The following is a 26707-nucleotide window of genomic DNA, read 5'->3' as shown; positions in this document are numbered from 1 at the left end:
GAAAGCTTCGGAGCCGCGGAGGAGAGCACAGCAACAGGGGTGCGGAGGGCAAAGCTGAGAGATTCCCGCACAGAGGATCAGGGCCGACCGGCACTCACCAGCCCGAGAGGCTTCTCTGCTCACCCGCCGGGGCGGACCGGGGCTGGGAGCTGAGGCTCGGGCTTCGGTTGGAGCGCAGGGAGAGGACTGGTGTTGGCGGCGTGAACACAGCCTGCAGGGGGTTAATGCACCACGGCTAGCCGGGAGGGAGTCCGGGAAAAGTCTGGACCTGCCGAAGAGGCAAGAGACTTTTTCTTCCCTCTTTGTTTCCTGGTGCGCGAGGAGAGGGGATTAAGAGCGCTGCTTGAAGGAGCTCCAGAGATGAGCGTGAGCCGCGGCTAAAAGCGCGGACCCCAGAGACGGGCATGAGACGCTAAGGCTGCTGCTGCCGCCACCAAGAAGCCTGTGTGCGAGCACAGGTCACTATCCACAACCCCGTTCCGGGGAGCCTGTGCAGCCCGCCACTGCCAGGGTCCCGGGATCCAGGGACAACTTCCCCTGGTGCAGCGTCACGCCGGCCTCTGCTGCCGCAGGCTCGCCCCGCACTCCGTTCCCCTCCCTACCCCCCCTACCCCCGGCCTGAGTGAGCCAGAGCCCCCGAATCAGCGGCTCCTTTAACCCCGTCCTGTCTGAACACAGAACAGATGCCCTCCGGCGACCTACACGCAGAGGCGGGGCCAAATCCAAAGCTGAGCCCCTGGGAGCTGTGAGAACAAAGAAGAGAAAGGGAAATCTCTCCCAGCAGCCTCAGAAGCAGCGGATTAAATCTCCACAATCAACTTGATGTACCCTGCATCTGTGGAATACATGAATAGACAACAAATCATCCCAAATTGAGGAGGTGGACTTTGAGAGCAAGATTTATTATTTTTTCCCCTTTTCCTCTTTTTGTGAGTGTGTATTTGTATGCTTCTGTGTGAGATTTTGTCTGTATAGCTTTGCTTCCACCATTTGTCCTAGGGTTCTACCCGTCCGTTGTTTTTTTAAATTTTTTTCTTCATAATTATTTTTTATTTTAATAACTTTATTATATTTTATCTTATTTTATTTTACTTTATCTTCTTTCTTTCTTTTATTCCTTCCTTCCCTCCTTCCTTCATTCCTCCCTCCCTCCCTCCTTTCTTTCTTTCTTTCTTCTTCTACTAATCCTTTCTTTCTACTTTTTCTCCCTTTTAGTCTGAGCCGTGTGGATGAAAGGCTCTTGGTGCTGCAGCCAGGAGTCAGTGCTGTGCCTCTGAGGTGGGAGAGCCAACTTCAGGACACTTGTCCACAAGAGACCTCCCAGCTCCACATAATATCAAATGGCGAAAATCTCCCAGAGATCTCCATCTCAACACCAGCACCCAGCTTCACTCAACGACCAGCAAGCTACAGTGCTGGACACCCTATGCCAAACAACTAGCAAGACAGGAACACAACCCCACCCATTAGCAGAGAGGCTGCCTAAAATAATAATAATTTCACAGACACCCCAAAACACATCACTGGATGTGGGCCTGCCCCCCAGAAAGACAAGATCCAGCCTCATCCACCAGAACACAGGGACCAGTCCCCTCCACCAGGAAGCCTACACAACCCTAACAAATAAAGAGGAAATAGGCAGTCTATGTGAAAAAGAATTCAGAATAATGATAGTAAAAATGATCCAAAATCTTGGAAATAGAATAGACAAAATGCAAGAAACATTTAACAAGGACCTAGAAGAACTAAAGATGAAACAAACAATGATGAACAACACAATAAATGAAATTAAAAATACTCTAGATGGGATCAATAGCAGAATAAGTGAGGCAGAAGAACGGATAAGTGACCTGGAAGATAAAATAGTGGAAATAACTACTGCAGAGCAGAATAAAGAAAAAAGAATGAAAAGAAATGAGGACAGTCTCAGAGACCTCTGGGACAACATTAAACACATCAACATTTGAATTATAGGGATTCCAGAAGAAGAGAAAAAGAAAGGGACTGAGAAAATATTTGAAGAGATTATAGTTGAAAACTTCCCTATTATGGGAAAGGAAATAGTTAATCAAGTCCAGGAAGCACAGAGAGTCCCATACAGGAAAAATCCAAGGAGAAATACGCCAAGACACATATTAATCAAACTGTCAAAAATTAAATACAAAGAAAACATATTAAAAGCAGCAAGGGAAAAACAACAAATAACACACAAGGGAATCCCCATAAGGTTAACAGCTGATCTCTCAGCAGAAACTCTGCAAGCCAGAAGGGACTGACAGGATATATTTAAAGTGATGAAGGAGGAAAACCTGCAACCAAGATTACTCTACCCAGCAAGGATCTCATCCAGATTTGATGGAGAAATTAAAACCTTTACAGACAAGCAAAAGCTGAGAGAGTTCAGCACCACCAAACCAGCTTTACAACAAATGCTAAAGGAACTTCTCTAGGCAAGAAACACAAGAGAAGGAAAAGACCTACAATAACGAACCCAAAACAATTAAGAAAATGGGAATAGGAACACACATATCGATAATTACCTTAAATGTAAATGGACTAAATGCTCCCACCAAAAGACAAGATTGGCTGAATGGATACAAAAACAAGACCCATATATTTGCTGTCTACAAGAGACCCACTTCAGACCTAGAGACACATACAGACTGAAAGTAAGGGGATGGAAAAAGGTATTTCATGCAAATGGAAACCAAAAGAAAGCTGGAGTAGCAATTCTCATATCAGACAAAATAGACTTTAAAACAAAGACTATTAGAAGAGACACAGAAGGACACTACATAATGATCAAGGGATCGATCCAAGAGGAAGGTATAACAATTGTAAATATTTATGCACCCAACATAGGTGCACCTCAATACATAAGGCAAATACTGACAACCATAAAAGGGGAAATCGACAGTAACACATTCATAGTAGGGGACTTTAACACCCACTTTCACCAATGGACAGATCATCCAAAATGAAAATAAATAAGGAAACACAAGCTTTAAATGATACATTAAACGAGATGGAGTTAATTGATATTTATAGGACATTCCATCCAAAAACAACAGAATACACATTTTTCTCAAGTGCTCATGGAACATTCTCCAGGATAGATCATATCTTGGGCCACAAATCAAGCCTTGGTAAATTTAAGAAAATTGAAATTGTATCAAGTATCTTTTCTGACCACAACGCCATGAGACTAGATATCAATTACAGGAAAAGATCTGTAAAAAATACAAACACATGGAGGCTAAACAATACACTACTTAATAATGAAGAGATCACTGAAGAAATCAAAGAGGAAATCAAAAAATACCTAGAAACAAATGACAATGGAGATACAACGACCCAAAACCTGTGGGATGCAGCAAAAGCAGTTCTAAGGGGGAAGTTTATAGCAATACAATCCTACCTTAAGAAACAGGAAACATCTCGAATAAACAACCTAATCTTGCACCTAAAGCAATTAAAGAAAGAAGAACAAAAAAACCCCAAAGTTAGCAGAAGGAAAGAAATAATAAAAATCAGATCAGAAATAAATGAAAAACAAATGAAGGAAACGATAGAAAAGATCAATAAAACTAAAAGCTGGTTCTTTGAGAAGATATACTAAATTGATGAACCATTAGCCAGATTCATCAAGAAAAAAAGGGAGAAGACTCAAATCAATAGAATTAGAAATGAAAAAGGAGAAGTAACAACTAACACTGCAGAAATACAAACGATCATGAGAGAGTACTACAAACAACTCTATGCCAATAAAATGGACAACCTGGAAGAAATGGACAAATTCTTAGAAATGCACAACCTGCCAAGACTGAATCAGGAAGAAATAGAAAATATGAACAGACCAATCAAAGCACTGAAATTGAAACTGTGATTAAAAATCTTCCAACAAACAAAAGCCCAAGACCAGATGGCTTCACAGGCGAATTCTATCAAACATTTAGAAAAGAGCTAACACCTATCCTTCTCAAACTCTTCCAAAATATAGCAGAGGGAGGAACACTCCCAACTCATTCTATGAGCCCACCATCACCTTGATACCAAAACCAGACAAGGATGTCACAAAGGCCAATATCACTGATGAACACAGATGCAAAAATCCTCAACAAAATACTAGCAAACAGAATCCAACAGCACATTAAAAGGATCATACACCATGATCAAGTGGGGTTTATTCCAGGGTTGCAAGGATTCTTCAATATACGCAAATCAATCAAAGTGATAAACCATATTAACAAATTGAAGGAGAAAAACCATATGATCATCTCAATAGACGCAGAAAAAGCTTTCGACAAAATTCAACCCCCATTTATGATAAAAACCCTACAGAAAGTAGGCATAGAGGGAACTTTCCTCAACATAATAAAGGCCATATATGACAAACCCACAGCCCACATCGTCCTCAATGGTGAAAAACTGAAAGCATTTCCACTAAGATCAAGAACAAGACAAGGTTGCCCACTCTCACCACTCTTATTCAACATAGTTTTGGAAGTTTTAGCCACAGCAATCAGAGAAGAAAAGGAAATAAAAGGAATCCAAACTGGAAAAGAAGAAGTAAAGCTGTCACTGTTTGCAGATGACACGATACTATACATAGAGAATCCTAAAGATGCTACCAGAAAACTACTAGAGCTAATCAATGAATCTGGTAAAGTAGCAGGATACAAAATTAATGCACAGAAATCTCTGGCATTCCTATACACTAATGATGAAAAATCTGAGAGTGAAATTAAGAAAACAGCCCCATTTACCATTGCAAGAAAAAGAATAAAATATCTAGGAATAAACATACCTAAGGAGACAAAAGAACTGTATACAGAAAATTATAAGACACTGATGAAAGAAATTAAAGATGATACAAATAGATGGAGAGATATACCATGTTCTGGGATTGGAAGAATCAACATTGTGAAAATGACTTTACTACCCAAAGCAATCTATAGATTCAATGCAATCCCTATCAAACTACCACTGGCATTTTTCACAGAACTAGAACAAAAAATTTCACAATTTGTATGGAAACACAAAAGACCCCGAAGAGCCAAAGCAATCTTGAGAACGAAAAACAAAGCTGGAGGAATCAGGCTCCCTGACTTCAGACTATACTACAAAGCTACAGTAATCAAGACAGTATGGTACTGGCACAAAAACAGAAATAAAGATAAATGGAACCGGATATAAAGCCCAGAGATAAACACATGCACATATGGTCACCTTATCATTGATAAAGGAGGCAAGACTATGCAATGGAGAAAAGAAAGCCTCTTCAGTAAGTGGTGCTGGGAAAACTGGACAGGTATATGTAAAAGTATGAGATTAGATCACTCCCTAACACCATACACAAAAATAAGCTCAAAATGGATTAAAGACCTAAATGTAAGGCCAGAAACTATCAAACTCTTAGAGGAAAACATAGGCAGAACACTCTATGACATAAATCACAGCAGGATCCTTTTTGACCCACCTCCTAGAGAAATGGAAATAAAAACAAAAAGAAACAAATGGGACCTAATGAAACTTCAAAGCTTTTGCACAGCAAAGGAAACCATAAACAAGACCAAAAGACAACCCTCAGAATGGGAGAAAATATTTGCAAATGAAGCAACTGACAATGGATTAATCTCCAAAATTTATAAGCAGCTCATGCAGCTCAATAACAAAAAAAGACACAACCCAATCCAAAACTGGGCAGAAGACCTAAACAGACATTTCTCCAAAGAAGATATACAGACTGCCAACAAACACATGAAAGAATGCTCAACATCATTAATCATTAGAGAAATGCAAATCAAAACTACAATGAGATATCATCTCACACCAGTCAGAATGGCCATCATCAAAAAATCTAGAAACAATAAATTCTGGAGAGGGTGTGGAGAAAAGGGAACACTCTTGCACTGCTGGTGGGAATGTGAATTGGTACAGCCACTATGGAGAACAGTAGGGAGGTTCCTTAAAAAACTACAAATAGAACTACCATGTGACCCAGCAATCCCACTACTGGGCATATACCCTGAGAAAACCATAATTCAAACAGAGTCATGTACCAAAATGTTCATTGCAGCTCTATTTACAATAGCCCGGGGATGGAAACAACCTAAGTGTCCATCACCGATGAATGGATAAAGAAGATGTGGCACATATATAGAATGGAATATTACTCAGCCATAAAAAGAAAGGAAATTGAGCTATTTGTAATGAGGTGGATAGACCTAGAGTCTGTCATACAGAGTGAAGTAAGTCAGAAAGAGAAAGACAAATACCGTATGCTAACACATATATATGGAATTTAAGAAAAACAATGTCATGAAGAACCTAGGGGTAAGACAGGAATAAAGACACAGACCTACTAGAGAATGCACTTGAGGATATGGGGAGGGGGAAGGGTAAGCTGTGACAAAGCGAGAGAGAGAGGCATGGACATATATACACTACCAAACGTAAGGTAGATAGCTAGTGGGAAGCAGCTGCATAGCACAGGGAGATCAGCTCGGTGCTTTGTGACCACCTGGAGGGGTGGGATAGGGAGGGAGACGCAAGAGGGAAGAGATATGGGAATATATGTATATGTATAACTGATTCACTTTGTTATAAAGCAGAAACTAACACACCATTGCAAAACAATTATACTCCAATAAAGATGAAAAAAAAAGAAAAAGTACACTGATATCGTCAAATGAGCATGGGAGGACTTTGGACTCCAAAAGAAATCTGTTTTCACTCACTGATTAATGATATGACTTTGGCCATATCATTTAGCATCTCTGAGGATCAGTTTCCTCAGTCGATAAGTGGAAATGCTTATGTACACTCACATAAGAATTTTAAGAATTAAGTAATATAAATAAATAAAAATATATCCATTTTTACATAATATTGATAAGAACGCAGTACAACTTATTTTACTTTCCCCTAAATACTTTCCCAAAAACACTTTTCCTGCCCTAAAAGTTTGACAATTTATTCATTCATTCATTCATTATTCATTCACTCATTCCTTGGATATTTATTAAAGATCAATTTTTGCCAGGTTCAAGGCTAATTTCTGGCTATCCCACTACCAGTAACACATAGTTGGTGTATCTAAAGGCATTTAGTGTAGTCAGGATAAGTAAAGCAGGGGTTGCAAGCTGGCAACTGAATTAACAGACTTATTTGTCTTTGCTTATTTTTTTTTTTTTGGCATACACACTTTTGTAATATTTTAGATTTGAGTGCTTTTGGAAGGACATTTGATCTTCAATTAGCCAAAAGTCTACTGTTTTCTACAATTTTTACCCTGTCTTATGTCTCATTTCTTTTACTTTTCTGAACCCTAAAAAATTTTTTGTGTGTGACCTGCATGTAAACAATAATAACTATAGAGTAGAAAGAAAGAGTATTAATGCACACAGGTTCAATGTGTTAAAAGAAAAACAGGATAACGATGTTAACTTTAAAGTGAATAAAATAGAGGAAATGGTCCCTAATGTGTCTCACTGATGGGATCTACTTTGGCTTCCTGTCATCTAGATCCAAATCCCATGAGAGAAGAAAGCAATCACGTTCCACTATATCTCTGAGAAACATCTGCCTCTCGTACACAGATACTAGAAAACTTGGCTTGAACTCAAATTTCAAGATGAATAATTCAAGTGTAGTACATTTTGAATTATTTTAACTCAAAAATTCATTAACTGGAAAACAATCTTAAAACCATGTTAATAAAGGACATTCAATCATCTAACAGCATTTGTTTGCATTTCAATTTCATTTTCTTTCATCTGTCATATATCTTATTTGGACTACGGAATGATTTTGCTTTAAGTAGTAAAAAAAAAAGACAGAATTTGCCTAGGTGTGGGCGGAGTTGGAATAGGAGTCCTAGTGTGAGGCTGGGATCCACCCTGGGCCTGGGTGCCTGTGAGTGTGGCTGTAGGTTCTGGCCTAAATCTCAATGGGGAAAATTCTGGTTCATACAGCTGACTGGCACATCCAGGACAGTTAATAGCAGTACTACAAATTTCCAATTAATAGCTCCCAGTTATCACCTGGAAGAATACCTGGGATGCAGGGGTTACCAGCACTTCCATACCCGCCTGACCATTTCCTTGCCCAGACTTACCTGACTCTCTATGTCCACTTTTGCCCATCCCCAGGTGTGAGAATAGGTGCTACTTGGAGAAAAGAGGCCAATCATCAGTTATACTGTATACAAATTTTGTTATTATGGGGCATTCTCACAGGACTTTGCTGTATATATATCATGTTCCCTTAGAAGTTAAGTTGCCCGTGTGCTGTCTTTCTGAGACTATGAAGTGTCTGAGGTCAGGGATTCTACCTGGCCTTTTCTTCCCAATGCATTAAATATAGCATTAATTGTAGTAGATACTCAATAAGTGTCACTTTATAATTAAATACAGTTGATGAATGATCAATATAGAATTAACATCAGCAATCCTCCATCCATGACCATCTTTATGACCTGGGGAAGTCATTCAATGCCCAGATTCTTCCTTTAAAAAGTAGGGATCAAAAGGAAAAAAAAGTAGGAATCCTAATACCCTAACCATCACACAGGGCTGTTGTGAGGACCAAATCAGACAGCTGGTGTGAAAGCACAATTGCAGTGATAACACTATAGAAGTGACAGGTGGACTAACAATTTTAATACTTATTGACAAAAATTCTTGTGAGACTTGGCAGGAGATGTCCTCGTTCACTGGGGCCACCTCACAGGCATGATGTTTATGCAATGTCTTCCACCGTAATTTGTACTCTTTAGGGATAAATAATACAGATGGTCTTTACGGTGGAGTTAGTCCTTCAATGTATGTTTTATTCTAGTTTAAAAGTTGAAAGCTAAAACTATTCCTGGAGGGATTACCCATAATAATACACAAATACGGTCTGTGGTGCAGAGCAGAGACAGGTCATAGACATACAGAGGTGATATGCCTCAAGCCAGGATTGCTTTGAGGATGAGAGTGTCTTTCTCTCATTTCCACTCTTACCCTCTCCTGATCTTTAGAGAAGGTACACTTACAGTATCTTTCCTCTTCCTCTTTGCTTTCAGATCATTAACAAGCTACCAGGTGAAATCTGTACACTAGGTATATCAGTTTCTAGGACTGCCATAGCAAATTACCACAGATGGGCGGCTTCAGACAACAGAGATTTATAAAGTCCAAAGTTAAGGTGTCAATAAGGCTGCACTCTCTCTAGGACCCTAGGGGAGAATCTGTCCTCTGCCTCTTCCAGCTTCTGGTGGCTCTAGGCATTCCTTGGCTTGTGGCCACATCACTCCAGGCTCTGCCTCTGTCTTCACATGTCTTTTCTCTCTGTATTTCTTTTTTTAATTTGGGCTTTTATTAGGACACTTGTCATCAGATTTAGGGCCCACTCAGTAATCCAGGGTGATCTCATCTCAAAAACCCTTAACTATATCTGCAAAGATCCTTTTTCCAAATAAGATCACATTCACAGGTTCCATGGATTAGGATGTGGACATATCTTTTGGGACCCATCATTCTACCCACAAGGCAAAGAACTTAAAAGTGGATTGGAATTCCTCAAAGCCAAGATAATTCTGCTAGCTTGTCTTTTGTTTAGAATAGATAAAATGCTCTGAACATAAACATGGCAGAAAACTCCTAACTTTCTTTTAGTGAGGATAATCCTTTACCCAGCCTCTTTGATGATTTTATTTAGGGATTATTATCAAAATCCAGAGTATCTTCCAAGCACTTTCTGGGGCAATCAGTAGGGTAGAGCCATGAATCTCCATGAGCCCCAGTGATATTAATAAACTATAATAAACACAGAAGATTCATTCATGAAATGAATGCAATTATACTGTAAAAAATGAGACTGGTTTTCTCTTTTCCAAACTCCATTGAGTGGGCAGCATGTATTAGGCAGTAGAAAGGCTGGAAATCTTTAAACTCAGACTGATCAGTGCTCAGATTCTCATTCTGCCACTTACTCAGTGTGGGCCCTGCAGGCAAGTTGTTTAATCTCCCTGAATCTCAATTTCCTTGACTATGAAACTAATAATATCAATAGATAATATTTATAGAGTACACACTATGTGCCAGATAGTCTTTTAAATGTTTTCACATATGTTCATTCTAAATCTTTATCATAGTATTATGTAGTAGAGCAAACTTCTAGTGGCCCACCCATTATCTCTCCATTTTTCTTCCTCAATAATGAAGTTTTAAATGGGCTTAATGGCCACCCAGACAGGGGCTACATTGGCAGAAATAGGTGGTCATGTGAGTGAGTTTCCTCTCAAGTGATTTGAGTATATCCTGTATCACTCCCCTAAAAGATAATTCCTTGCTTTGGGTTTTCACCAACATAGCAGTGACTTGATATCCACCCCCTGGACAAGGACAGTGCTCAGCAATTTATAGTAACCACTTCTACTTCTACAGATTAGTTGGCATTTCCTAATGTACTCTGTTCATCTGGCTATTTTCACTCAATATAGTTAGAGATTCATCCTCATTGTTGAGTACCAATACCTCACTCCTTCCTATTGATTAGTACTAGTCAACTGTATGGATATACCAAAATTTGTTTATCTGTTCACCTGTTGATGGATTGTTGGGTAGTTTCCAATTTGGGGCTTTTACAAATAAAGCTACTATGAACATTTGTGTGCAAGTGTAGGCTTTCATTCCTCATGAATAAATACCTAGAAGTGGTTGGGTTATATGGTGGGTGTATGTTTTACTTTTCAAGAAACTTACAAACTGTTTTCCAAAATCATTGTACCATTTTACTTTCCTCCCTGCAGTGTATGAAAATTCCAGTCATTCCACATCCTCACTGACACTTGCTATGATCCATCTTTAAATTTTAGACATTTTAATAGATGTCTGGTATCTCATGTGGTATTATTTGCATTTCCCTAATGAGTAATGATATTGAGCATATTTTTATATATTTGTATATGTTTATGTAGATGAAGTACCTATTCAAACATTTTATAGGCTATACATTTTTTCAATTATACCCAATCGTCACACAAACATTGTACATGTGCTTTAAGCAGTAAACTTAAAGTCAGAAGTGATACACATCATGAGTAGTTATACTCTGTAACAACTTCATTAAACAATTTTTTCCATCCTGAACATTAGAGTCAAAAGTATACTTAGAAGCAAAACTTTTTCTAATGGAAAGCACAGCTTTCCATTAGAATTTTTAAATTTTCTTATCAATATTTCTCTCTGAGACACCTCAGGGGCCCTCTGGAAAACTCAAAGTTAGCTAGAGAAAGAAACTTACAATCTGTTATCAAGAACAGTTCAATATTCCAGGAGAACTTTGTTCTCCTAACAGAGAGGAAAAACCAAATTCAGTCTTGTCTCAGTTTACTGTTTATAACAAAATTCATTTATCTAATTAATTCCAATCTAATCTTAATCCTGACAAAGTACAAAATTCTTTTCTCAAAGTTCCTTTTTTCACAAATCTTTTTTCACTTTCTGGATCCATATTAATTTGTCCCTTACTTTCCCCATACATAAGCAACCAGCTCTAGGACAAAATTATTCTTGTTTTTTTCCTCAACAAAAATATCTCCAGTCTTCATATAACTTCTCTTACTGGCAACACATATCCTACTTGTTTTACATACTGAAATGCTTCCTTTATCATTTTTACATATCACAATTTTTAACCCTTGAAAACCTTAACAAAACCAAGAAGCAAGTAATTGAACTACTTGTTATATCATCATTTTCTGATTGGCAAACTTAAGAACATATTCCATGACCTCTAAAAACGTACATTTTTCTCATAGCACAATTCCTCTTTAATGTGGAAAAAGATACATGTTTAATAAACCCAACCCTCTTCCCCCTTCCCCCCACCCCCACGCTTGAAGTTTTACTAATTAACCCAAGGCTGAAGTCTCAGGCAAAATGGGTTGTGTTTGTATTTCAAGGACATGATAAGTTAACTTCAAGCTTTCTCCTAGGTGTTTTTTTGTTCTCTCAGGGTCAGAATTCTGAAAACAGTATTTTATCAATCTAGCTTTCTCTAACTGCATATGTAAAAAGAACTAGTTTTGGAGTTTCAAAAGTTTCATCTTAACCAATTTTCTCTGGAGTGTTAAGAATATTATTGGTGGCCACACAGTGTTTTGTTTTTGTTTTTTTTAAATCCTTTTTCTTTAGTCATAGTTTTAAAGCTAAAAGTTTTCTTAATGAATTGAACCTGAATTTCCCATTTTACAAAAGGTAACAAGAATACCAATCACACAAATGGAATACACACACACACCAGAAGACAGAACCGTTACAAACCCTCCAGAGGATGACTGATATGGAGTCCCAAACGAACGAAAGATCCTCAATGTCAGACACATGTCAGAACCAATTGGCAAAATGTCCAAATAGAACTTCATGCTCAAAAGAGAAGTTTGCCGGGTGCAAACCGGCGGACTTACTTGGTCTTGTTGCTCATCGGCTCTTCCAGAGGCATCTTTCCGTTCTACCAAGGAAAGCATACGTTGGCAGCCAGTGTCGAGCCGGGGAGAAACAGGGAGAAGGCCCGAAACAAATGGTTTCGGCGGCTCCTAGGAACATCCCCCTAAATCCCCCTCTCGGGGTCAGCAAGCCAGAGAAGCAGGCTCCTCGCAGCCATCCCGGCGGCGTGTCGTCAAAGCAGCGGCTGTGCTTGGAAAAACCCCCGCCCCCGGGAGCCAGATATCGCGAGAGCCCAGCCTCACGTTGCGAGCCAAAATCTGTTAGCGAAAGTGGGTCCAGGTGCTCGCCGCTCAAAAGCCAATAAAGAGGCAAGTTTGGTGAAAAGGAAGGCTTGCTTAATCTCAAAGGCCGGCAACCTGGAGGGGAGGGCAGCCTCCTGTCCAAAGGCCGACTCCCACACACACACTGACAATCAGTGGGCAAGAGCTTTTATAGACGGAGGGAGGGGGCTACATGCAGAAACAGCACAGTCAGCTCTGACAGTCATCTTGAAACTGGTCAGGCGGTGGTCTGACCACCATCATCTTGATTGTTTTAAGTACAGTTAATCTCCAGTTCCAGGGTGGGTTTGTTCCCATTTCTCTGAGGCCAGTTCTTGGAATTGTGGCAGCTTATGTCATGGCTACAGTCTGGTCATCATGTAGTTAACTTCTTTCACCTGGTGTGGGTTTCAATATCTACAAGACAGCTCACAGGATATGGCTCAGAATATTATCCATAGCCCATGAAGAGGAACTAAAAGTCCTTGACTTTGCTTACTGACTAAACTGTTATTGTTGTGTCCTGTTTGACCACTTTGTTTCTGCATTTTCTCACTTCTCTGTAAACTTATTCTTTGGCTAAAGTTTTTCTACAGGCAAAAAGGCAGGCTGAGGACATGGGGGGCAAGGACAATAGGGTCCTGCTCCATTTCAAAAGTGTACCTGAGAAACTACTAGAAACCTCCCTTATAGAAAGAAGGAATTGTTTGCATAAATCTAAGTGTTGTAACCTCCCCCCAATTCTCTTGTTTTATAGAAAAAATTGTGCCTCCCCCAGAAAGCCCCCAAATTCTCCAGCAGTATACAGCTGTTGGGTGTGCGTCAGTCTACGCAGATATGAACTACCTGGGCTTTAGCCTGTGTGCTAATTAGCATGTTAGATCATGGGGCACAAGGATGAGCAATTCACAGGTTCAAATCCCAATTCTACAACCTACCATTATGTGGTTGCCTCATTTATATAGAGATAATATATTTTAGGGTGGCCCTGAGATGTTACATGTCACACGTGTTAAACACTTGTTTCTGTCTTGTCCAATTAGTGGTAGCTGCTAAGATTATGAATATTAATATCTACTGAACCCAGGAATCTACGAGATCCTAGAAATCACTTCTATAAACTCCTGGACCAGAAAATGTGTCCTACTAGATGGTAGGTAATACTGTGATGTCAGTAGGTGAGCATGGAGACAATAATAGTAAAAATTATTAGGGTTTTTTGAGCATTTACTAAGCACCAAGTCCTGTGCTAAACATTACCCATGTGCAATATCTTTTTTCATTGAAGTAGAGTTGATTGACGATATTGTGTTAGTTTCAGGTGTACAGAAAAGGGATTCAGTTACATACACACATTTTTTCACATTATTTTCCATTGTAGGTTATTACAGGATATTGAATATAGTTCCCTGTTCTGTACAGTAAATACTTGTTGCTTATCTATTTTATGTATAGTAGTATGTTAATCTCAAACTCCTAATTTATCCCTCCCCAACACTTCCCCTTTGGTAACAATGTTTGTTATCTATGTCAGTGAGTTTGTTTCTTTTCTGTATATAGATTCATTTGTACTGTTCTTTAGATTCCACATATAAGTGATATCATCTAATATTTCTCTTTATCTGACTTCACTTAGTATGATAATGTCTAAGTCCATCCATGTTGCTGCAAATGGCAATATTTCATTCTTTTTTATGGCTGAGTATTATTCCGTTTTATATATTATACACACAACACACACACACACACACACACACACACACACACATATCACATCTTCTTAAGCCAATCATCTGTCAATGGACATTTAGGTTGTTTCCATGTCTTGGCTGTTGTATATAGTGCTGCTCTGAACATCGGGGTGCATGTATCTTTTCAAATTAAAGTTTCTGAAGATACGCCTAGGAGCGGGATTGCTGGATCATTTGGTAACTCTATTTTTAGTTTTTTTAAGGAAGCTCCATACTGTTCTCCATAGTGGCTGCACATGTGCCTCCCAATGACTCCAGGAGTGCTAGTGTTATCCCACTTCACAGGTAATGAGACTGAGGTATAATAAATTAAGTAAATTGCCCAAGATCACAGGACTAGAAAGAGGTGGAGCTCAGATGTGAACAAAGGTCTAACTCTGTGGCTGACCTCTTCACCAATGAAGTATAAGAACAAACACTTGTAAAGCATTTGTTAGATGTAATCTCTCGTTACTAATTCAAGAGAGATTATTATTCTTGCTTTTAGTCTTAATGTAGTTCTATAAAATAAACACTGAGTATTATCTCATATCACTGAGATATTATCATGTGAGTGAAAAACTATTACCTGGACACTCAGAATGAAGTATGGCCCTATTTCCATTAGTTATATGGCTTGTTGGAAGCTGTTATTATGAAATCATCCCCACTCCATTTAAATAGGACAGACTGTAAATTTGAGTGATCTCACTGTCTCTACTTAGACAGTATTCCAGTGTTTAGTGGGGGTTGGGTGATAGGGTGGGGAAGGAAGAGGGAGAGAAAGGGGGCCATAGTCTAACAGATAAATCTATCCCTTATTTTCGCACCACTGGCGGCTGGAAGCACTGCAGGAAAGCCATCTAGGTTGGACTAGGTTTGGAGTGGACAGAAGACTTTTTACAATTCTGCTGTTTACCTCAGAGGAGCATCTTGTGGTCATCCTGGAGGAATTCACTTTCCTGCTCGGTTTGCCATGGAAGAGAAGGAGGGCCTTACAAACAGAGCCCTTGGGTTTGCTCAGCTGTGAGATTTCCATTAACTACGCAAAAGTTCGTCTGGGCACACCGTGTATTTGTTCAGCCCCTGGTGGCATCTTCTCAAGACCCACTGTTGTCTGGAGAGCCTTCCAAAGTCCTGAGTCTGTAATAAAGCAAACAGCTTGCACAGTCATTACTGTCAGGCTCTGGTTTTATTACACAGCCTCTGAATATCACCGGTTGAACTAAATCTCAAGACCAAACACCATGCATGATAGGTAAATATGTTCTCATACCTGTGGGCACCTTAGCTACTTCCTGCAAAATATTTCCTCTCCACCAAGCTACTGGAAATTTGATTATAAACTGCAGATAGGGAGAAATTCAGTATCTGAGCTTTATGGAGGAACTTTTCCCTAACTAGTAACCATAAAATATTTTCCCATAAGAGTTCAGATTAGGGTACATAGTAATCCTATGTATGTGTGTGTGTGTACATATATACAATATAGCCTATGTATATATCCTATGTATGTGTATATATCTCCTACGTATGTGTGTGTGTGTGTGTGTGTGTGTGTATATATATATATATATCTTATATCCATAGCTAGCAATTATTTACATGGCCTGGCTTTTCAAAATCACTTGCCCATGTATTTTTTCATTTGCTTGGAACAAGTCTCATTATTATCTCATTTTATTTATTAGAAAACTACTGCTCAACATGGTTCGAGGATTTTGCTAAGATTTGTCATCTAGTGAGTGGGGGAATCAGGGTGTCTGTTGTTCTGCCTCCATCTTCCCACTCCTCATTTCCATATACAAGTCCACTAGACCTTTGCTACTCAAAGTGTGGTCTGTGGAGCAGCAGCATCCCCATCACCTGGGCACTTGTTAGAAAGGCAGAGTCCCAGGCCCCATCCAGACCTACTGAATCTGAACCTGAATTTCTAACAAGGTCTCCAGTTGACATTAAGGTTCAGCTGGAGACCTTGTTAGGTCTAATCATCCTACAAGTGCCGTGACTCACAAGTACAGCATGTCCTGTCTCCAACTGAACAATATATTACCATGTGATGGCATTTGAAATCATGTGTATTGAATACCAACAGGGAAGCTGACATTATGCCATTTCTTAAGATATTATACAGGCTTAAGGTCTATAATTTTATCTACACTTCTTGAAAATCCCAGTTTGGGTACAAATACAACTGTATCAACAATTGCCTGTGTACCCACGTAAGCAAGGGAATGATGCTGTGTGTCTCTCCCTACTTGGGTAACAACGCCCCTTGGCATTAGCCTGGTATAATATGGGGGTAAGCCACATGAAGGTTGAGCCAGATATTCCATTATGGACTTTCTACTTGATGCACACTTTTAAATTAAAAGATCAATGCCAAGTAAAGGCTTGTGAAATTGTAGTCCTCCTGCCATAAATTGTGCTGCTTCATAATGGATTATATTTGATGTTCCTAAGACAAATTATCTACTGGAAATCAATGCCATGTCCAATAGCTTTGCTGATAACCAGTTAAAGGAGCTCAGATAAGTTATTTAAATTCCTTGGTGCTTATTTTTCTTGCCTGCAATGTTAGATCAAGTAATCTCTATGCATCTCATCCAAGCACAGACTTGGAATTTTAAAGGGTACCGAAGATTTATAGAGTCTGGAAGAACAAAGTGAATTCACAGCCAAATAATAACTTTCCCCTCCTGCATTCTTTCGTGAATGGAATCTCCCAGGCCCTTCATTAATTACACTTAAGGCAACCATTTCCTTTCTTTTCCCTAGCAGGAGAGAGCTTCTAAAATCTCAGCAATGTAGAGCTTGGACCTCAAATGAAGTCTGCATGATTGAATGCCGAGGAGTTGCTGAAGCACTCCAAGGAATTCGTTGTATAATCACAGGGCCAGATGCTGGAAAGCTATGGTAAGTGGCCCAGGGGAGGAGCTTTTTGGTGAAAACTTACACAACAGCAGAACCTGGATCCTGAGAAGTAGATAATACTCCTTTTTGTAATAGGAATATTCTTTTAAAATAACCTCCAGAAGAATGGTTCATTTTCAGTGTTCAAAGTGATCTAGGCCCTTTTGTTCTTAATCAAGGATTTCCCTCTCAGTTTCCTGTGCAAACATGGCTAGTCCATGAGCAGACATTTTAGATGAGACCCAGATTCCTGGGATGAGGGGATGCTGCCCAGCTGGTGCTGGTGTCTGAGGTCACCAGCCTCCTAACCTCAGACCCCCGTCACCTGGGATTGTAATTAAGGGTGTGTGTGTGTGTGTGTGTGTGTGTGTGTGTGTGTGTGTGTGTGTGTGTGTGTGTGTGTGGTTAGTAGGGATATAGAGAATTTTAGAAAGAGAAAACTAATCCCCGAAGTCCAGGGAACATTGCATTGAGTCAAGTCCAAAAATAATTAACAAAGGGCCTAATACATTTCAATGACGTGTTTCTAAGCTGAACAGTTGGCATGATTTTGCTTCAACTGAGGTGGTAGATTCTGACCCCACACTCATTTTAGTGAGCAGGGAGGGATGAGGGCATGAGTGTTCCAATGTAGAGCAAGAATGGGAGAGAACAGTAAAGCCGGCAACGCCTGTAACAGGCGGCAGGCAGGGTCCAGGGGGCCGCTGCCTGGTCATGGGTGCTCACACCTTCCTGGACCCTCCATTTCTCAGGTTTGGGGGAGCCCTAAGATTTCCTACTGGGAGCCCTTTCCATGAATGAAGAGCCCTTAAGACCGAGTAATTGTATAGACGTTTGCCCAGATCAATCTTCTTGGAATTAAAAAGCACACACGTCTCATGGTTTTACACGAATCCCTAATGGAAGCCTCCCTTTTCCTGCTCTTTTCTTTTATTCCAGACCCACATTTTAAAAAAGCATTTTATACCAGTACACACACACACACACACACACACACACACACACACACACAAAGTTTCACATATAATAAGGCAATGTCCAGAGATATTTTTCACCATCACAGTGGAGGACAGGTGACATTGGCCTCTAGAGCAGAGGCCAGGGATCATGCTAGACATCCCACAATGCACCCACAGGCCCAAACGACAGCCCAAATGTCATTAATGTTGAGGTCTAGATACATCATAGAATCGACTCCACAAATGACACCAGGGTTTTATGTTATTTCACAGAAGGAGCTGGGCCTTACAGCATAGCCACACCACTGCTCTCTAAAGAAATGTTCCCCCGGCACTTCCCTGGTGGTACAGTGGTTAAGAATCCACCTGCCAATGCAGGGACATGGGTTCGAGCCCTTGTCTGGGAAGATTCCACATGCCACGGAGCAACTAAGCCCGTACGCCACAATTACTGAGCCTGTGCTCTAGAGCCCACGAACCACAACTACTGGGCCCGTGTGCCTAGAGCCCGTGCTCTGCAACAAAAGAAGCCACTGCAATGAGAAGCCTGTGCACCGCAACGAAGAGTAGCCCCTGCCCGCTGCAACTACAGAAAACCCACATGCAGCAACGAAGACCCAATGCAGCCAAAAACAAACAAATAAATAAGTAAATTTATTTAAAAAAACAGAAATGTTTCCCATCATGCTAACCTCATTCTTGCTATGACTGATCCCGTTTATAGGGTGAGAGTCATGAGATTCTGTCTCAAGACTGGATCAGAGGTAACATGGTTGCAGTTCTGCTTTGGTGTCTAACTCCACGCTTGGAACATGGGTGTATCTGACAGGTTCATACTCTGAAGCTTTACAGTCTTCAAAATGATGTGTGGTCCATCTCTGGAAATGTTCAAGAGACCCCAGGAGCATCTGTCAGGGAAGAAAGTGAGGGGAGCTCTTTGCAGCCTAGAGGGTTCCCTCCAAACCCCAGGGGTATCTCACTGCACTCAGAAGAGGTCTCTGGAACAAAATGTGAGTCAGTCCATGAGCTGGAAAACCAGTGGTCGCCGGCAGTATCTTCTTACTGAGACCAGAGTGTTGGTGGCCCTTGCTGGGGCCATAGAGCCTCTCACTCCCTCAGACCTGCCCTCACCATGTGGGCTGTTTCCCTAGGGCCCCCTGGTCCTGGGAGGGTTTCTGGGCTCCTGGGTCTAAAGCTGCAGCACTGTGCCCCCATGAGCACGTGTAAGGCTTGGCAGGACTAAAGGAATGGCTGTCTGCTAACCCTGCCCACCCCAACATTCCTGTACATCCCACCCTCACTCTCGGCCAATATCGCTTGGGTATTAAATCAAGAATGTTTGAGAAATAGCTTTGAAACCAGCCCCGAAGAAATCCAAAGTAAAGTTGATGTGTCTCTGAGTGTGACAGTCACACAAAGAAACTCTCTCCTGAAGGTCTCTACCTGCCTCCAGCACTGGGGCTGTTGGAATGAAAGCCTTTGCCAGTTAGAAATCAGGAGAGTCTCGGGGTTGGGAGGAGCCTGTGGCTTAATTTCAGCCCTCGGCCACTTTCCTCTAGCTCATTTCTCTGGAAAATAGTTGAGGTTGGGGTGTGTTTGGTATAGATCATGTGGAATTCAGCAAAGAAGGGGAAAGGCAGTGTTTTAATATGTTCCTTACACAAAGGAATAAATTCTGCTTTCTCTGTTTACAAGGTGGGCAACCTGTTAACACAGTGCAGGCTGCATGATCTTTGGCTTAAAACATCTGAAGGCCATAAAACATCCAGGCTTCATCAGGTGACTCGTAGGAAGAGCACAACCCCCTTCCCTTCACCCCCACTAGTTCCTGAGTGATCATCTTAATCACCTGGAGGGTGGATTACACGGACACTGTGTTTCTCACTTCATAGGTCTGGGTGGAGCCCCGGAATCTGCATTTCACACGTGTTCCCAGGTGACGCTGATGCTGCTGGTCTGGGCTGATCCCTCTTTAAGAACCATTATACTACATATAAAATAGATAATCAACAAGGGCCCACTGTATAGCACAGGGAACTATATTCAATATTCAATATCTTGCAATAACCTATAATGGAAAAGAATCTGAAAAAGAATATATATATGTATGTATATATCTGAATCACTTTGCTGTACACCTGAAACTAACGCAATATTATAAACCAAATCTACTTCAATTAAAAATAAATAAATAAGGGGAAAAGAAAAAGAACCTTTACCCTAAACAGTATGATCAGAGTTAATGGTTTAATTGGTTTAAAAAGATTATTATTCATGTGACCCCCACCTTAGGAACCTTCCCTGGACCCAATTTACCTGTTGAATAAAGTTCATAATCTCAGTCTAACTTTCAAGACTCTTCAAAATAGACCCATTTCCCACCACTTCTTTCCAAGCTCCACTCACACTCAGTTACAAGCCTGCTCTCCATCCCCCAGAACATTGGGACCTTTCATGCAGCATCTTCTTCCACCACCTTTGTCTGAGCTGAGTCCTACAAATGCATTTACAAAGAGATTCAGCAACGCACCTCTTTCCCTACCCAGCAGAAACCCTGGTTTTGTCACCCTCGTGACTCTACTCTCTTAGCAGTTGGCTCCTACCTATAGCAAAGCTCTTCTCATTTCATTAACAAAACCGCACCACCTGTATGGATGCCTACTTTATGTGGGACAATGTGTCAGGCCATGTGGAGGTGAAAAAGCCATGGAGGGAAAAGAGCAAGGAGTCTGCTCTGCCGTTGGCATGGTCTCTGTTGAATAATTCAGGTGTGCAGGAAATATCACATTTCTGCTTTTTACATGTTAATTTAAGTCTAACACCAGGCCTTTACTGAATTAGGTTGGTAGGAAATGTAAATGTGTGTGGGGACTTGAGAGCTGTCCCCTCCTCTCAGGCTCACACCAGAATCCAGGAGGTTCAGGTAGCGACTGGAAAGCAAGGCAGGGCTTGTAATGGGCAGTTCCCAAGTGCGCTGACAATCTCATCCTCCAAGCCCACAGTGGTGGATCTCTGCTTCCACCACAGGCTGGAACCAAGGGAATCATTGCTGAGTCTGGAAACTTCACACCCAGGGTCTCGCCCCCTGCAGTCAGCCTTCATGAGCCACTGTTGCTCTTAGAGCCCCTCGATTTCTTTCTGTTGAAAAACTACCGTAAATAACTACAGACAGAAAGGATCTGAATCTATGGGGCTCTGCTTTCCTGTGTGTTTACCTTATTGTTTACTTTATTCTCCACTAACTCTCCCCAAGTGATGGCAAAGAGAGCCATTCAGCAAATCCAGACTGACTTTCTACCAGTTTGCAGCCTGAGTGGAAAGAGACTTTTTCCCAAGCAGGGTTCTCATTGGCTGCCTTGAGTCACATGTCAACCCTGAAACAATCATTGTGATCAAAGGGATTTGGCATTCTGATTGGCCAGGCCTGGTTGACACACCCAGCCCTGGGACCAGAAGTGGGGCAGCCCCACACATGCTGCCTGGTGGACAGTGAGAAAGGTGTAGTTTCCTCAAAAGGAAGAGATGGGCTGTATGAGCAGAGAGAAACCACGCATGCCCACTGCAGGGTGCCGGAACTCATAGATGGGTCATCTATAAGATCTTTTTTTTTTCTTCTTAATAAATGTATTTGTTTTATTTATTTATTTTTGGCTGTGTTGGGTCTTCGTTGCTACATGCGGGCTTTCTCTAGTTGTGGCGACCCGGGGCTGCTCTTCCTAGCGATGCGTGGGCTTCTCGTTGCAGTGGCTTCTCTTGTTGCACAGCATGGGCTCTAGGCACGCAGGCTCACTAGTTGTGACTTGCGGGCTCTAGAGCGCGGGCTCAGTAGTTGTGGTGCACGGGCTTAGTTGCTCTGCAGCATGTGGGATCTTCCTGGACCAGGGCTCAAACACGTGTCCCCTGCATTGGCAGGCAGATTCTTAACCACTGTGCCACCAGGGAAGCCCACCTATAAGATCTTGACAAGCAAAATGATCCTGAAGAAGACACAGCCTCTTCTAGGTGCAGTGAATGAAGCTAATGCACAGAGAACTTAAGAAACTTGCCCAGGTTTGCACAGTAAGTTAGAGGAAGAATGCTCCCAGTTTGTATTTTTCATGCTCTGTAACTGTCCTAGGTCCTCCGCTCTGGGGGACCTACCTGAGCCTGTCTTGCTAAGACAAACCTCAAAGTTCAGAACTAGTTTGTTTCATCTCTCTGCAATCCTCCTCTGTTCTTCAGAGTAGATGCATTAGAGAATTAATTTAATACAGCTTTCGGGGTACTATTTGCATAAACATCCATGGATATTCTCCTTCTCCAAAAAGGTAGCAACTAAAAATAATTAATACCGTAGTGGACATTTCAGATGCTGTTGGCAGAAGATGCTACTTTCAAGCAGGAAGTACTTTTGATCAGTATAATACACTGAACATCTACCCAACCTCTGCACAGCATCTGCTCTAGTCAAGGAAGATGCTGGTGTTTTGAATAAGAGAAGGTAATACGGAAAATATATTCATGAAGCATTACCATGTAAAAATAGTAGTTTATAAAACAAAATGTATTATATGATCTTATTTATGCCAATATATCTATGAGTATACAGAGAAAGAGATGTTTGGAAATGTGTTAAAATATTAATAGTACTTGTATTTGAATGTTAGGATTATGGTTGATTTTTTCATTATACTTTTTGGATTTTTTTAAAAGGAAACTTTATAATAAGCACATCTTGCTAGTATAATGATGCATGCATTTCTTTAATTGTAAGACAATTGATTATAAGAGTACCATAGAATTAACAGATTTTCAGTTTAAAAAAATCACTATTACCTTATTACTACACATTATTTTTTATCTCAGTGAAATGTCTGACTTGTTCATGGAGGGAAATAATAAAAACTTAGTTTTTTTTTTCAATAAAAGGGAAAAGTAATAATATGAGATCATACCTTGGTTACCCTTTATATTATACATGACATGGATGTGTCAACATTTAAAAATGTTAACACTGAGATGGACATCTGCCATTAAAAGTAAACACAAATCCCTTGCCAAAGTTGTAAATTCACAGACACCGAAATAAATAACAAAAAAATGAGTATGGTTTAAGCACTGAAGTTTCTCAGCAATGTTACAAACCAAACCAAATGTCGAGTACAAATAATGAAACAACCAGAAAATGACCTGCTAAGCTACTTTCCGCTGTACTTCTTCAAAACGTGGCTGTTGGGTATTGCACATGGGTATTGCAAAAACTAATGACAAATCACTTTTAGCAGCCAAAACCATCGACAAAGTATCTCAATAATGATAATGTTCACGTGTGTCTTTTTTTAAAAAAAAGAGTATTTTATGCACACAGATGAAAATGTGCAAAGTCTGGTGGTGGGTGCCCTAGTTTGGCTCCCCAGAAGCAGACTTGAGACAATGATTCGGGGCAAGCAATTACCTGGGAGTTTCAGGGAATGATAGTGGGAGGGGGGCAGTGAGGGAGGAAGGGGTGCGTATTGAGACGCCTCTCCTATGGGCGGGTGGAGCTCAAGTCCATGGGGAAATATTGAGGAGCAGAGAACACATACCTTGGAATGAGCCCATCCGATGGGTGAGGGTGAGGGAGCTTGTGTATTTGTCCATTTACTCAGTTACTGGTTGAGCCCTGCTCCCAGGCCTTGTTAATTTCCTGGCATTTCAGGCTTCCTCCTCAGGCTTCTGGAGACAGCAGCAGTCTTCTGTGGTTTTGAGGCACAATGTGCAGAGACCAGCTGATGGCTGATGGCAGGAGCAGACTGAACGGTCTGAGGGATGTGGCCGCAGCCCTGAGAGCCTTTTCCATGGCAGGTCCATAAGGTCAATTCCTTCACCCTCAGCTCATAGAATATAGTCAAGTTTCTCATCACAGTGTATACGTTTCCTACAGCCTTCATCTCTAGGCCTTCCATCTCCTTACTCCAAACAGTCACATCACCACTAGTCAGTATCCCTAGTCAGTATCCTGGAAGCCACTTCTGGAAATAAAGATTCAAATTCTCCTTGTAGCAGCTCTGACAGATTTGGATTTGTTGGTTTACAAACTGGCCCCATACACAGAGGGCAAGGAGAAAGCGGAGGAAGTGGCAGACCACTCCAGATGGGTAGGTGGCAGGCGTCACAAGCAAGGGAACTCACATACCAGGCTGGTCTGGAGTGCCGCAAGCGGAGCGGATCCCCACGCCTGCTTCCCAGAATCTCAGTTATGTGGATGCCTTAATGGGGTTCAGTCAGATAAGCCGTCCACGAGGTCTCAACACCACATTACTCTCTCAAGGCTGCGCCCTTGAGACTGGCTCCCTTGGTGGGAACAATGGATGAAATGTACATTCCAGGGGCTTCCCTGGTGGCGCACTGGTTGAGAGTCCGCCTGCCGATGCAGGGGACACGGGTTTGTGCCCCGGTCCGGGAGGATCCCACATGCCGCGGAGCGGCTGGGCCCGTGAGCCATGGACCCTGAGCCTGCGCGTCCGGAGCCTGTGCTCCGTAACGGGAGAGGCCACGGCAGTGAGAGGCCCACATACCGCAAAAAAAAAAGAGTGTGAAATGTACATTCCAAGGTCAGGGCAGGTTGTGAGGAGCATCCAGGTGCCCTGGGTCAGCTCTCAAGTCAACCAGCGGTCATGTTCTCTCCACGACCTGCCCCAACGGAATTGCACGTTCCACTTTGGCATTTTCAATATGAGTTTCTGCAACACTGATTTCTGGTTGTTTCACAGAAGCTTCACAGCCCTAAAGTTCATCCACATATGGATTGACTTTTCTTCTCTGAAACTGCCACACTGAGGTGAGTGTCAAAACCTGTGTTATCAGGCAGCTGGCACGCTTCACCAGGGGTGCCGTAGTATTTTTATCAAGCTGTAGTGTCTGGGCACGTACGTGCAGATGCAATGCCGCATAAGACTCAGAACTACAAAGCCAGCAGCTAACAAGATGGCCATTAAGAACCCTCCCAAACCAGAGGTAACTACCCTTCTGTATAGGAGGAAACTAGCCTAGCTACCTTCCAGCCCCAGCCCCATAATTGTTTGATTGTCAAAATAGTTCACTATTACTGTATATACACACTCAGTTGGGTTTCAGGAATGCTAAAATATGAGGAGAGATGTACATCTTAGAATAAAAAGGGGGGGAAGCTACGCAGAGAGATAAATAATTTTTTAATAGTGCACAACAGAAGTCTTTTGGGAGAGAATTATCTTCATCTGGGAAATGCTTTGATAACCCTGAGTGAAGTAGGAGACTGGGTGTGGGTGTGGATTATGTCCAGATACCAAGACCACAGCGGTGGGCTGGGGCTGGGGATGCTGTGTTTAACGGCAGGTGAAATGTGATCTCCTTAGCAACGCAGAAAGGAGTGGCTGAGGAGCAAAGCCAAGAGAAGCAGAAAGAAAGAGAGGAAGCAAAGGGATGAACAGACGCCAGGACTGGGTGCGGCCAGTAAAATTCCACTATGGTGGAGCAATGCCTACTTGTTCCTTGAAAAGTTGTTTTTGTCGCTGAAAAGCTAAGTCCTACTCTTCTGTTCTACACTTTCTTCTTCTTTCCCGGTTTAGGAAAGTCCATTACTCTCACGAATAATTTGATGTGTATAATTTTTTCAAGACAGAAAAAAAATGAACTGAACTGGGATTTGAGTCAAGATGCACATGGCGGGAGCAGAGACTCCATAAGAGGTCCAAGGACCTGAAGGCTTTAGCTGCTCTGAGAACATAAGCCCACCCTAGGAGCCTGCAGCAACAATGCCGTGAGGACTCTACCTTCTCAACCAAGGCAACTGGATGGGGTTAAGCTAGTCACACCTACTAATTAAAGGTCCAAGTGACCCTCAACTGAAATCTGACATGTGTGTTTGTACATGTGTGTGCTGCTTACCAGACATCTTAGAACATCATGGCCAGTCTTCCTTTATCTTTAAGAAACCTCTGCAAAAATTCATACCATATACTGACTGCATTTAAATACATATGTATTTTATATACTCCTGTATAGTCAAGGTTGTATTTTTGTCTCTTTTCTTGAATTATCATGCATCTACCTTTGGCTTTTAGTATTTGATGTGAGGCAAACTCATTTGTCAATCAACAGCACTGGGGTAACACTGGATAAGAGGAGGAAGAGAGGAGGTGGCCCCTGGTCTGCTTTAACTTTTTAAACTGTTGTGGGTTCCTTATTCCCATAAAGAATGAAGACGCCATGACCCTGTCAACATTAAGAGTCTAGAGAGAAACCTAGATGCCAGTATGATGCCAATTTTCATGAAGATGTTGTATTGATTACAGGTAATACTTATCTGTTTCATCTTATAAAAATATGAGTGCTGAGATTGCATATTC

The sequence above is a fragment of the Lagenorhynchus albirostris genome, chromosome 10, assembly GCF_949774975.1.
Source record: "Lagenorhynchus albirostris chromosome 10, mLagAlb1.1, whole genome shotgun sequence".
In the NCBI taxonomy this organism is placed as follows: domain Eukaryota; kingdom Metazoa; phylum Chordata; class Mammalia; order Artiodactyla; family Delphinidae; genus Lagenorhynchus; species Lagenorhynchus albirostris.
This window is presented reverse-complemented; position numbering follows the sequence as displayed.